General features: G+C 40.3%; 1 long non-coding RNA gene across 5 annotated transcripts in view; it reads right to left on the bottom strand.

Annotated features, from left to right (window-relative positions):
- Nucleotides 1-13,684, bottom strand: part of LOC112650297 (uncharacterized) — a 104,395-nt gene that overhangs the window by 53,309 nt on the left and 37,402 nt on the right. For 4 of the 5 annotated variants that reach the window (XR_007413932.1, XR_007413931.1, XR_003130087.3 and 1 more), the window contains 2 exons: nt 1,436-1,505; nt 1,027-1,327 (listed from right to left, as the gene is read on the bottom strand). This is a non-coding gene — a long non-coding RNA (uncharacterized LOC112650297). The remainder of the gene's footprint in view (nt 1-1,026; nt 1,328-1,435; nt 1,506-13,684) is intronic. The other variant, XR_007413930.1, reaches the window with a different exon arrangement.

Below are 13,684 nucleotides of genomic sequence, written 5' to 3'. Positions count from 1 at the left end.
TGGCTTTCACATGAATGGGAAAATAATGAGGAAGAAAAATAATCTAATGTCGGGTGGCAAGTCTCAGAACAAGGCCATGGAGAATAAGAAATGGCACACCCCCGCCTCAGAGGGCTTGTCTGTAGGGGGGCAGGCTAGCATGTTCTCTTTTAAGGGCAAAGATAAGGGGCCAGCTGTTGAGAAGAGAGAAAAAAAAAACAGAGAATTGAAGAAAAGGTTTCAAATTTAAAAAGACCAATTGAAAGAAGGTCTGATAGGCTATTGGAGAAATCCATGAACTGCAGAGTAAGGAAGATAGGTCCACAGCTTTCTTGCTCTGTTTCCAGTTTTTCTTTTTTTTTCATCAGCAAGAAATCATTTCTTCTCCCGAAACACTTCTGCACTAAAATCAAGTTTTCATTCTCATTGGCCATGGGGATACCAACATCTTTGATCTTCAACTTACTGAAGCAGCTGCCTACTGTTCTACTTCAAAGCACGTTTTTATGACTTAAGGGCATTTTAATAAAGAGTTCTTCCAAACCCAGTTGCGTATCATCTGGAATAGTAAGGAGCCCTGTAGCTCATCAGGTGATACAATACTGGAATCATAAGGAAACTTCTGCGAGAAAAAAAAAAAAAAAAAAAAAAACCCTAAATGTTAGAATGGCTTTTGAAACATTTATACTGGCTTTGTAAAGGGACATGCTCCTATAGTGGGTCCCTTCTGCTTATCCACACGTCTGCTGTTTAGAAATCATAGTTACACCCTCAAAATAGGATGGCGTGGGTTTGAAAGGCTTCTATTCTAAAGAATGTGTGAAAATACAACTCAGAAAAATCTCCTTTATGTATATCTAACATGCAAAATGTCTGTAGTGTGGTGAGAAGCTGTTTAGGTCAAAAAAGAATCTCTTCTGTTATGGAATCGTTTGCAAACAAACAAGTCATCAAACCTGTCCATTTGAAAGGAGATAATTTTGCCATAAGGATAGAAATTGCCCATTACTTCTTGACCTGGGCGGAGAAATGAAGACATTTCCTTACCTGTGAAAGACAGAAGCTCTCTCACTGTGTTCATCTTAACCATCGGCTTATGAAGGAAGCAAAAGTTCTATGGAGTCTTGAAAGAAGCAAAGAGAGAAAGTTTTCTGGCTAGGGAAGCTCACAGTAGCCGGATGATTCAAGTCTCACTTGTGAAGCATTTAAGCCAAGTTGGGAAATCTGGCAAGAGGCACACAATTCCGCACACGTAGGTGGAAAAGTTGTAGCTTTTCAGAAGATTGAGGGTTCATTATTTGGCATGTTGGGCCAAATATTCAAGACAAATGAAGTGGTTGTTGGTGCCCTGGGGTGAAACAGACCATGCACATGACAAGCACAAGTGAGAAATCTGGGCCATGAAGTTCCCCTTTCAGTTAGTTTCACTAAATGTTACAATTTTTGTCAAACTCACTTTTGCTCCTTTGCTCTGTGTGCCCTCCCACACGCATCTTACGCACCACCTCTCCTTTCTTCCTGCCAAGCTGTCAGAAAGCACACAGAAGACGTCATGGTGGCTCAACCCAAAATGTCGTCTCTTCAGAGCAAGGACATTGTCTCATGTGACCACAACATCGCGGTCATGGATAAGCTCCGCATGGATCAAGTAATTGTACAGGTTAAACAGACCAGATCTAAAATTCTCGAATTGTTCTAGAAATATTTCTTTTGCTGATTTCCCCCTACAACTCAGGATCTAATCAAGGATAACTCACGGCATTCCCCTGTCACATCTCTTGGGGCTCTCTTAATCTCCAATAGTTGACTTGCTGCTTTTTTCTTTCATGCCATTGCGATTTTTTTAAGAATCTGGGCCAGTTGTTTGTCATAGGCTGTGTGTCTCAGCCTGAATTTGTGGATTTCTTTCCTGTTTTAATTAATATTACATATTTTGGGCAAAAAATTACATGAGTGAGTTAATATTCTTATTGCTTTATACCTGGAGGCTCATTTATCCCATTATTGGTGAAGCTACATTTGAGCCCTTAATTAAGCTAGAACTCTATCTTATAAAGGTACTTTTCATTCCTTTATAAGAATCAAGAATAATCTGGGGTATAAAACTTGGAGACCATGAAAATTTCTGCCCTACTAAGATAGACAGGATAATATCACCTCTATCCCCACATCCTGTAGATGTCCACAGCCTGTAGATGTCCATGGAACTTGTGAATTTGTTAGGTTAAAGGATAGGTAAAGGGAATGAAGGTAGCAGTTGGAATTAAGGTTGTTAACCAGCTGACCAGAATATAGGGAAGTTAGCCTGGGTTATCTAGGTGGGTCCAATAGAATCAGGGGATCCCTGGGTGGCGCAATGGTTTGGCGCCTGCCTTTGGCCCAGGGCGTGATCCTGGAGACCGGGATCGAATCCCACGTCGGGCTCCCGGTGCATGGAGCCTGCTTCTCCCTCTGCCTGTGTCTCTGCCTCTCTCTCTCTCTCTCTCTCTCTATCATAAATAAATAAAAATTAAAAAAAAAAAGATTGTTAACCAGCTGACCTGAATATAGGAAAGTTAGCCTGGGTTATCTAGGTGGGTCCAATATAATCACAAGTGACTTGGAAAGTAGAGGATAGCTAACAGAGTCAGAGGGACATGTGTTGAAGGTAGAATGATCAGGGTTGTAAAATGTGCTTGCTTTGAAGGTGGAGAAAAAGGGCCACAAGCCCAACAATGCAGGCATCTTCTAGAAGCTGGACAGGGTGAGGAACCACATTCATGCCTATGGCTTCCAGAAAGGAACCCAAACCTGCTGATACTATGATGTTGGCACAGCAAGTCCACTTTGAGGCTTCTAACCCCCACATCTGTAAGTTCACAAATTTGTCTTATTTTAAGCTCCTAAATTTTTGGTAGTATGTTACAAAAAAGCAGTAGAAAACTAACACACCCCCTAAAATTGGGTCGGTTCATTTTAGCATTTCTTGATGATCCTTGCCTGAATCATTTCTTATTTGGGGACTTGTAAGTGGTGGTGTTTACTGTGTTGCTTTTTCCTTACTTTTATTGACTGGCATTCTGCTGAAAGAAGAGCAGAAGCCTTCTTGTTTGTTCTTCTCTCTCCCTCTTTGTCTCTTGAATACCGTTATGAACTCATTAGATCTCTTTTTCAAATTCAGTTCCATAATGTAGTACTTTCATTATGTTTCTGATCCTTTGCTTGTCCCAGATTGGACCAATAGTAGCCACTTCTATGCCCACTTGGCATACCCTCAGTAGTTTTTGAGCACTTTCTGCTTTCTAGAATGTAATATTTAGGGTTTACTTAATCATTTTTTTTACCACCCCAAACCTGAAAGCCACCATTTTCCCAAGGAGCCTCGAATCATTTAATGGGAAAAGAAGGGATGGCTTTGATTGTGACTTTGATGCCTCAGTTTACTCTTTGGTTTTTAGTGTGTGCTGGAACATCTCTCCATAGTTTCCAAGGCCTCTGTTGGAAATTTTTCTGTGAACCATTAATGTATTTTGCCCATTTTATATCAGTGTGAGATTTTTTTCATTGTAAGTTATTGTAGTAATTAGCCTTTTACTTGATAAACACATTTCAGTTGTATTCTCCCAAATTTATATTCATTCTTTGACATTATTTTGCAATGCGAACTTCCTTTATGTGAATTTATTCCTTTTTTTTTTTATTGCTACTGGGTTTTGAATCCGAGTTACAGAAGGCTTCTCCACATCATGGTTGTAAAGAAATTAACCCATGTTTTATTCTAGTATATTTGGATCTCCTATCTGTTTGGTATAAGGTCTGAGTCCAAAATTAATGTTCAGCAGTTGTCTCAGGAACATTTGTTGTCAACCCCACCTTTTCGCCCCAGCCACTTGGTATGCCTTATTTATCACTCACTGAATTTCTACGTTTTGAGGTTCATTTTTGGACTTCCTATTCTGTTCTGTTGGTCATTCTACACATGCACCAATACCACACTATTTTAGTTAGAGTTTTGATAATGTCTTAAATCCTAAGGCTAGGCAACCTTTCAATGGTTTTTTTTTTTTTTTTTTTTTTTGAGTTTCCTAGCTATGTTCTCATTTTATATGAATGTTAGAAGTACCTATTCTAGCTCCCAGAAAACTTTTTGGTATGTTTTCTGGGACTGCATTAAATTTATATATTATCTTAGGGATGTTTAAAACTTGACCTACCTGCTATTGTGAATATGCTTAATGTAGAAAGAATGTTTTGCTACTTTTCCCATCACTGTGCATCTTTCTCAGTGGTTTTCAGTCAGCTAAGCATATTGGAAATACCTGGCAAGCCTCATTGTCAGGGCTCAACTGTCTCCCACACTGGCTTGGTATCTCTAGATGACATAGCACAGGATCAGTGTAAATGAAGTTCCTCAGGTGATGGCAATGCACAATAAAAGCTGAGAACCCTGATTTATTGGGGGTTGGAGGGAGCTGAGAACCCTGATTTATTGGGGGTTGGAGGGAGCTGAGAACCCTGATTTATTGGGGGTTGGAGGGAGTAGGATCCTTGGGAGCCTGGATATGAAGGCAAAGGAAGGGAGAAAAAGTGTTTTAAAGACCCTCGTATTAGTGATTTGCTTCTATTTGGTATTTACTATTTACAGGTATATGTATTGTATATAATGGTATTTACTATATACAAGCATATACTTGCAAAAGCTAAAAGGTCTTTGTCACATTTAGTGCTTTTTGGTCTGAATTCTAGCTTGTTTGCTCTCAGAATTGCTGTCACTAGTGTCTTTTGTTTATTCCAAGTTTTTATTTCAATTCCAGATTGTTAACATAAACTGTAGTGTTAGTTTCAAGTGTAGGATTTAGTGATTCATTGCTTACATAAAACATCCGGTGCTCAACACAAAAAGTATCCTCGTGGTATACATTTCCTCAACCCTTTATTTCTAGCTTTCATGATTTATGTGCTTTAAACAGTTTTTTGCATTTAGTATGTAACAGGGTTTTGTTGGGTGACTGAATTTTTAAAGTAGGTAAAATAAGCCCATTTCATATTATATGAAATAGAATATGTCCTATATGATCCCATCTATATACCTTATTACATAGAGTATTATATAGAAGTGTACTGCAGGCTGGAGACAGAGCTCCCAAGTTCTTTGCAAGCTCGTGATCCCCTGAGGATGCAGAAAAGGGAGTATGGATCGCTGTGTGGTAATTAATGCAGCAGCGTAAGAGAATGCTAGAGGAACCCCAAGTGGAGACTGTTTGTGTCTTGCAGGGAGGGGAGTCCTCTTTGAAGTCTAAACTCCAGCTGGTTATGAAAATTAGTGCTGGGACAGATTTTGAAAATGATGAGACAAGGCAAAGCTAAATGAATAACACCTACCAACCATTGCCCCGTAGGAAATTTGAAGTGAGTTTTCTGGTCTAGTGCCTAAATCAGTGGTTACCATGACAGTGGCACCACAGCTAAATGGGGTACAGCTGGTGGGAAGATATTGGCTCCAGCTGACTCTAGTATTCCAAGCATTCAGGATGATCAATGAGAAGTAGAAGATCTTTCTGTAATAAACTACTGATCTTTACTTTGCATCATGAATGTGTAGATTACTTAAATGATGTGTTTGGTCCCAGCTTCATCCTACCAAGCTGTGTTTACTACTTTTCTTTTTCTCTGTGCTCTATTTTCTTTGCCTCTTTTTCCAGAGCACCCTTGTTTATTAGGAAGAATTGGTTTGTTGTTTGTTTTTGTTTTTTGTTTTTTTTTGTGATACTGGTTACATTTATGGTAATAATTTGTGTGTTAGTCCTCTTTCCCTTATTTAGATACCTATGCTTTGTTTTAAAAGACTTCCACCTGTTGGATAATCAGTGAGCATATCTAACTTCTCTTAGTGTACTTTTCCTTTATTGAATTACTTTTTATTGAATTATTTCTACTAGGGGCAGAATACATAACCTATATGCCCTGTTCTTCCATGTGGACCACGCACATTTCCTTTAACTTTAAATCTGTGATTAAACATATTTAATGCTTATTATTAAGCTGGTGCCCTCACAGATCTTGAGGAATTGTTCATGGGGACCGTGTTCCCCAGGTGTTAGCACATTCCCATTGTTTGTCTGAAGAGGCTAGCTGGATTAAGAGTCCTGGCTCACACTTTGTCTTTAAAGTTTCTTTCAGGGCAGCTCAGGTGGCTCAGCGGTTTAGCGCTGCCTTCAGCCCCGGGACCTGGGATCAAATCCCACATCGGACTCCCTGCATGGAGCCTGCTTCTCCCTCTGCTTGTGTCTCTGCCTCTCTCTCTCTCTCTCTGTGTGTGTCTCTCATGAATAAATAAAATCTTAAACAATAATAAAGTTTCTTTCAAATGTTGCTCTCCATTGTCTTTATATATTTCTGTGTAAAAGTCTGATGCCAACCTGATTTTTCTTTATTTGGAGTAACTTAGTTTTGTTTTTGTTTTTTACTTGGAGGCTCAGGGGATGTTTTTTCCCCCGTATCCTTAATATCTAACAGTTTTACTAGGATATATCTTAGAACCGATGAGCTTGGGTTATATACTTTAGGTTTATAGTGGAGTCTTGGCATATCTAACATCATCGTTTTCTTTCTAGAAAGTTTTCTTAGATGGCATCTTTAAAGACTTAAATATGCCATTGCATTGCTTTGCTTTTCTTCAAACTCTCTAGTTATGTGATTGGTCTTCTATCTTTTATCCGTGTCTTTTATCTCTTTATTTTCCATCTCATGGCTATTTTACCTTTTTCTTCGATGTCATATATATATATGTTTTAGTTGAATCTGATTTGTCATACTTCTACAAATGATTGTGTGAGAATGTTTATTTCAGGTTGTGCTGTTAGGTTTTCACCCGCTTTATCTTTATTGGAGAATTTTTTTCAGCTAACCTCTTCAGATTTTTTTCTCTATTAATAATACCTTTGTGGATGTTGTTTGCCAGTGCATGCTCATTTTGAAATGGCTTCTCTTTCTGTATGAGCAATAATGGGATATGTAGGCAGGGGTAAGCATACGTTTGGCCGACCCCATTTCTAGTTTGCAGGTGCCCTCTCCTCTGTTCATTGCATTGCAGTCTTGAAAAACAATAGTGCTTGATTTTGGTGGAGAGGGGTTACTTTATGTCTCCTGATTTTACTATTATTTTTAAAATTTCAATAGATCCTGTATTTTTTAAGATTTTATTTATTTATTCATGCGAGACACAGAGAAACAGAGACATAGGCAAAGGGAGAACAGGCTCCTTGCAGGGAGCCTGATGCAGAACTCGATCCCAGGACCCCAGGATCACACCCTAGGCCAAAGGCAGATGACCAACCACTGAGCCACTCAAGGTGCCCCTAGACTCTTTAATTTCCAATACTTGCTTCCTTCTTCCTCTTCACCCCTAATCCTAGAAAAAAACCTTTCCAATTCCTATTCCCCAGAATAGTATTTTCTTGAGATTCTGATCCATGCTCCTGCATTGCCAAATCTCTACCTGTGGATTCTTTAGCAGCCAGTGCACAGAACCACTGTGTCTCAGCACTCTTTCAGTTTGACATTTACAGTGTGAGTCTCTCCTCTAAGGAGATGATTTTCATCCATTTTCTGTCCTTAGGCCTCTGATCCTGTCTTGCCCTCCTATAGTTGCCACCCCCTGTGCATTGAGCTCTGGAGCTTGGTCTGCTGCTTCAAAGTTTTGATTTGCCTTGTTGAACAGAGTTGGAAATCTATAGTAGTAGCTGATCCTACCCAGGCTGTAAGTGTGGGTTCTGAAAAACTTTGTGATACTTGTTGATCTGAATTTTTTTCCCATATAATAGATAAAAAGAGATGAATATAAATAACCACCATCTTTCTCTGGAAACTCAAATGTTTCTTAAAGATGCCTAAAGTTTGTATCTTAGCATTTTTTTTCTTAACATGAATGTCTTGGATTAATACAGCATATTTTTCTCATAGTACTTATATGTGGAGTTTTTGTTCAGTGATTCAGTGATGCTTTAAAATAAGCACAATTTCAAGTGAGAAAACCAAGCCTCAGAAAGGTTACATAGATTCTTCAATATCACACACCTACATATATTGGAATTCAAATTCTACAGGGGAGTGCTCTTCTAAAATGAAATAGACAGCTTTTTAAGCTGTGACTCTTGACTAGCACCAATCCCTCACACACATTGAAAATGCTTAATCAGAGTTAAGATGATCACCTCTTGAAGTTGTAGGAAAAGTTCCTGCGTTATGGGGATGTTTTCTAAGACAGTTGTGACATGAGAACTATATTTGGTCTCTGTCCCCAGTTCCTTACACAGAGCTTCTAAAAAGAATTACCTGAGTAATAGAGGTGATAGGAGGGTCATTCACAGAGTTCCTAAATCTCTTAGAATTTTTTGAATGATAGGATCATCTTGTGTTCTAATGAGGTGACTCCTGGTGGGCTCCTGGGTAGCTTCAGGGTGAAGGTGGGTCACCAGAAAGAATAAGCCATGACTAGAAGCTTGAAACTTTCAACCCCAGGAGGGGAGAGTGCCATGAGATGGAGTTAATAATTGATCATACTGGGGATCCCTGGGTGGCTCAGCAGTTTAGCGCCTGCCTTCAGCCCAGGGCGTGATCCTGGAGTCCCGGGATCGAGCCCTGCATGGGGCTTCCTGCATGGAGCCTCCTGCATGGAGCCTGCTTCTCCTTCTGCCTGTGTCTCTGCTTCTCTCTCTCTTTCTATATCTTTCATGAATAAATAAATAAAAATCTTTAAAAAAAATAATTGATCATACCTATATGATGAAGCCTCCATAAAAATCCCTAAACTGGAGGCTTCAGAGAATTTGTGCTTTTGGTGAATACTTCCATGTGCCAGAAGAGTGGTATACCCCAACCTTGCAAGAACAGAAGTTCCTGTGCTTGGGACATTTCCAGACCTTATACCATGTACTTCTTCATTTGTCTATTCATCGGTATTTTTTATAATAAATTAGCTATAGTAAATATTTCCTTGAGTTTTTTGAACTGTTTCAGTAACTTATAAAACCTCAAGGTGGGGGTTGGTGGTTGGTGGTTATAGGACACCCTGGTTTTGTAGCCAAGTTGGACAGAAGTGTGGTTACCCTGGGGTCCCATTACTTGAGACTGTCTTCCAAAGTGAGGACAGTCTCGTGGGACTGAGCCTTTGAATCTGTGGAATTGGATTAATTGTAGGACACCCAGTTGATGTCCAGGGAGCTGGTTCCCAGCCATGGGTAAATCAAAATCACACTGAGATACTTTTTTAAAAGAGGGAGTCTAGAAACCTAATCTATAGACTCTTCTTCTGTAAGTCTAAGGCAAAGCCCATAAATTTGTGTCTTAAAATTGTTAATTATTCAGTCAACCTGCTGATGGCTCATATCTGACTCTGACACTCGGGTAGAGTGGTTCCTGAACTTAACAGCTCTTGCGCTTGTGGAGTTGACAGTTTCATGGGAGAGAAAAATAGTAATTTAGAAATCACACTGTTGATATGAAAATGAAATTACAAACTCTCAGGTCATTGATCTAAGGGGGAAAAAAAAGAGGAGAGTATAAGAAATTCATGTGATGTAGCCTGAGAGCCTAGAGAAGGCTTCATTGATAAAGGGACACTTAGCTGAGAAGTGGAATATGAGAGTGCTAGTTACTCAGCAAGACCACAGCATGTGCAAAGGTCCTGTGGCAGAATGAGAGTGGAGTGTTAGAAGAATGGGAGGAAGGGAAAGATGAGTATGGCTGATGATGAGACAGAGCCATGTAGGAGCCGTTACTAGTGTGTTGAGGATTTTGGCCTTGATCATAAAAGCAAAGGAAAATCACTGCAGGGTTATGTGCATTCCATGCAAATAAAGTGTGGATACTCTGATCAGAGTTGCATTGTTAAATGAAAATCCCAGCTTCTTTGTAAAAAGTAGAAGGGGTGTACACTGGAACAAATGTTAGAAATGGCTGAATTACAGACAAGGTTCATGTGGCATTAAAGGGAAAATGTTATGCCTAAGAACAATTTCAGATGTACAATAAAGACGATTGGTGATGGAATTGAGTGGAGGGTTAAGATTTGAAATGTTCTCACACATGCCTGTTTGGGGAGCTTGTGCAGTTGCATGGCTGGAAGTGTGATTCATTGGGATAGAGTCATTGAAATGAGCACCATGTAGTGAAGACATTTTGATTCATTCTCAAACATGTTGAGATTGGAGATGCATTTTGATATCAAAATGGATTTGCTGAATAAGCTCTGGTATATATTAGTCTGGAGGTCTGCGGACAGGCAAGACAGCATGGTTCCTACCATGGCAGGGCATCCCATTAAGAAAAAATGCCCCCAGAAAGAATCCTTGGATAATGGCTTTTGCAACTGAAGAGTATAGTTAAATATCAGGGTTATTGGCATCTATCCTGCTGGTGTCATCTATTCATTAAAGGGAACATAATTTTAAAGAACCCAGATAAGGCTGGAAGCCCTTGGAGTTGTGGTAAGCATGCTTGGCTATGTCTGTAGTTGTACTACAGTATTTTTTTTTTTTATAACGATGTAGCATGTACTCTCATGGGAGCTGAAATGACTTCAAAGAAACCTTCACCCATCTTCATTTCTGCAGAAGAGGAGGCAGGAGCCTGTGGAGTGAGTGAATAGGATGTGGAAGGTGGAGAAACAGCCCAATTAAATTGCAGTGGAATGATAGAAGTGAGTAAAATTTTGAAAAAAAAAAAAAAAACTCGCAGTATCTCTGGTAAGCAAGTAAGTTTAAAAAGAATTAGAAAAATATGGGGGGAAAAGGCAGCTCATCAGCTCTGTTAGTTTTGCTCTCTGACCATTTCTCTATTTATTAATTGGTGATCAGTGATAAGACAGAACAATGTTCCATTTGCTCCGTGTCTCGAAAATTTCAGTGGCAAAAACAACATCAAATTCAGAGAAGCATCTTGAATCAGAAAGCTTAGGGGATCTGTTCCACAAGTTTCCTGGGCAATTGGCTTATAGGAAGGAATAAGAAGACTGTTTTATGGAGGTTCGTTGATGGCTCACAGGGACTGATGAGTTGCGAGACCCTTGTCACTTTACCAGGAGAAAAGAGTTGGCTGATGGCAAAGTGAAAGAAATGTGAAAGTTGATGACAACACCTGTTTGTAGGCCACAGATGTCCAAATCTGTTTACTTTCTCATCTCACAACTTCAAATACTTATATTTTATGGTAGGCATACCTTTGATAATTATCCTCAAGTCTTATTGGGAAGTGACACAAATAAAGTGTATATATACATTTGCACAAATACAATGTACTTGCATACATTGTATACAATGTACAGAAGTGCATTATACAAATAAAATGAATATAAAATGGGACTGTGCTGGTTCCACTCTTAACCACACATGAAGCCAGAATCTGCTATTTGAATGATTACACCTGGCCTTCTCTGCTCGCACCCACTCACACCAGCCTCCTGCTACTCTGGGAAAAAGGATGTAAGGGAAATAAGCAAAGTAGTAGCTCAGCAAAGTCACCAGGAAGTGCCAGCCTACTCTCTCCCTGCTCCTCAGCGTAGCCCCAGGTAAACAGTGAGCCGCTCCAGTGCCACCTCGGTGCTTGTTTGCCTTGCACATCTAGGCTGGTGCCTCCACACACACACACACACCTTGAGTTTCCTCCCTAATCCGCTTTTCTTCTGCACTGAGGGCACCTCTCGCCGTGTTCTCACTAATTATCTGTGACATGCAGTTGGCAACCCTGTTTGTGAGGCTTCGTCTATATTCTGTGTTAGGTTGGCCTTGCCCCTTGGGAGATGAGAAGATGTGTGTCTTTGAATCAAAAGATCAGAGCATGCAGTCAAGATGTACTCCTGTGATCCCTTAATATACTTTCAGCCAAGGCCCCTTTTATTGTCTCTCAGACACCATTTCCCAAATGCACTGCAGTGTCAGCCTCTTCTTCAAAGTGCCCTTACAGAGAGCACCTGATGGCTCTGGCTGGAAGAAAAAGCTAAGGACAGACTCAACCCTGCTGCTCTTCACTCAGGGCCCCAGAATGTGTCAGGAGGAAGCGCTGGTTTTCCCACTGAGATGGGGGTAAATGCAGAATGTTTGAATTTCAGAGTCATCCAGTGCTTCCTAAAGATGATAGTGTATGTGTGTGTGTGTGTGTGTGTGTGTGTGTGTGTGTGTATTGCGGGGGGGGATTTCTGAGTGTAGCACTGATGGCACAGATGAGATCACACATAGAGAATTAAACATAGTGAAACTCAAATGTTCTCTTGCTTGGGAGTTGATGTATTTGATTAGGCGGCTGCCCTCCTGCTCTTCCTTGTAATCTTTGCAAAATTGAAAGGAAATTCTTGAGTCAAGAGTGGTACAGAAAACCCTTTGCAGGCCATACTGGACTCTCAGACTATAGTAGGAAGACCTCAGTTTTAGATTCCCTGGGATTGTAACTGCAGTATTACCTTGGGTTTTCACTGAGAATATGAAAACCAAGCATATGCTTTGAGAGCACCTTAGTCCCTATTACTCATGCCTCCTCCTGTGTTCTTGGTGCTCCGTGCATCCCAACACAGGTGGACTCCCTTTTGCTCCTTTCCTCACTCTGCTTTAGGGAAGGGCAGTTCTGGCAAGATGGTGAATTTGGGCCAAACACCTGAGCATGTTGGGCTCAATTCCCCCCTTCTTCCTCTTAGACATGAGCCAACCATTCGTTCATTCAACAGATAGTATCAAGAGCTTATGAATGTCAGATGGCTTTCTAGCCACTGGAATCGAAGCAAATAAAATAGGCAAATATGAATAAAATAGACAAAGAACCCCTACTCTAATAGGAGGTACAGAAAATAAACATAAGAAACAGAAGTGCTTTTAAAGTGGCAAGTGTTACCATGATGAGCCCTGAGCCATGTCTAGCATTGTTGAATCATTCTATCATACCCCTGGAACTAATAGAACACTGTAGGTTAACTCTCTTGCAATTAAGATTAAAAAATTAATACAACAAATAAAGTGGCAAGTGTTGGAGGAAAAACTGTGGAGCAGAGAGAAGAAATATCAAGGGTTGGGGGCCAGAATTTTAGAAGGGAGTCACAGGGGCTAAAGCAGAGAATTCCTGCAATAATTCCGATTATTGGCAATAATCGGCTGGAGCCCAGAATTCACCTAATTTGACTTGTGTTCTAATGAAATCACTGGTCTCCTGTCCTAAGACTCATCTGAGGAAGGAGGAGGTTGTGACAAGAAGAGGTCATTGCAAAAGTCGAGAAGTGATGTGATGGTGCGAGCAGGGAAGGTGGTGAGGAGGAAAGGGCTACTGAGCATATTTGAAGTAGGCAAGTTTTGCCAACAGGTGATGCACAGTGTGAGGAAAGATAAGCATTAAGGATGGAGATGCACGTCAAAGATTTTGAAGTGAGTAACTAAAGGATGAATTTGCAATTAAGTGAGGTGGAAAGACTGAGGTCAGACATGTTTGGGATGGGGCCGGCAGTAAAAATTCTGAGTTTAGTTTTAGATAAGCTGAGTTTAAGAAGCTTGTTAGACATCTGGTGCAGAGAGTAATCAGGGGATTAGAGATGTGGTTTGGTGCTCAGAGGAGAAGCCCAAACCTGACATCAGCTCAGAAGTGGAATTCAAAGTCACAGGCCTGCCTGAGATCATCCTGGAATGTGAATGTTGTCAGAAAAATAAATGTGGCCCAAGGACTAATCCCTGGTCACTCCAACATTTAGAAG

This window comes from Canis lupus, chromosome 11, assembly GCF_003254725.2.
Source record: "Canis lupus dingo isolate Sandy chromosome 11, ASM325472v2, whole genome shotgun sequence".
NCBI classification, from domain to species: Eukaryota; Metazoa; Chordata; class Mammalia; order Carnivora; family Canidae; genus Canis; species Canis lupus.
This window is presented reverse-complemented; position numbering and strand designations above follow the sequence as displayed.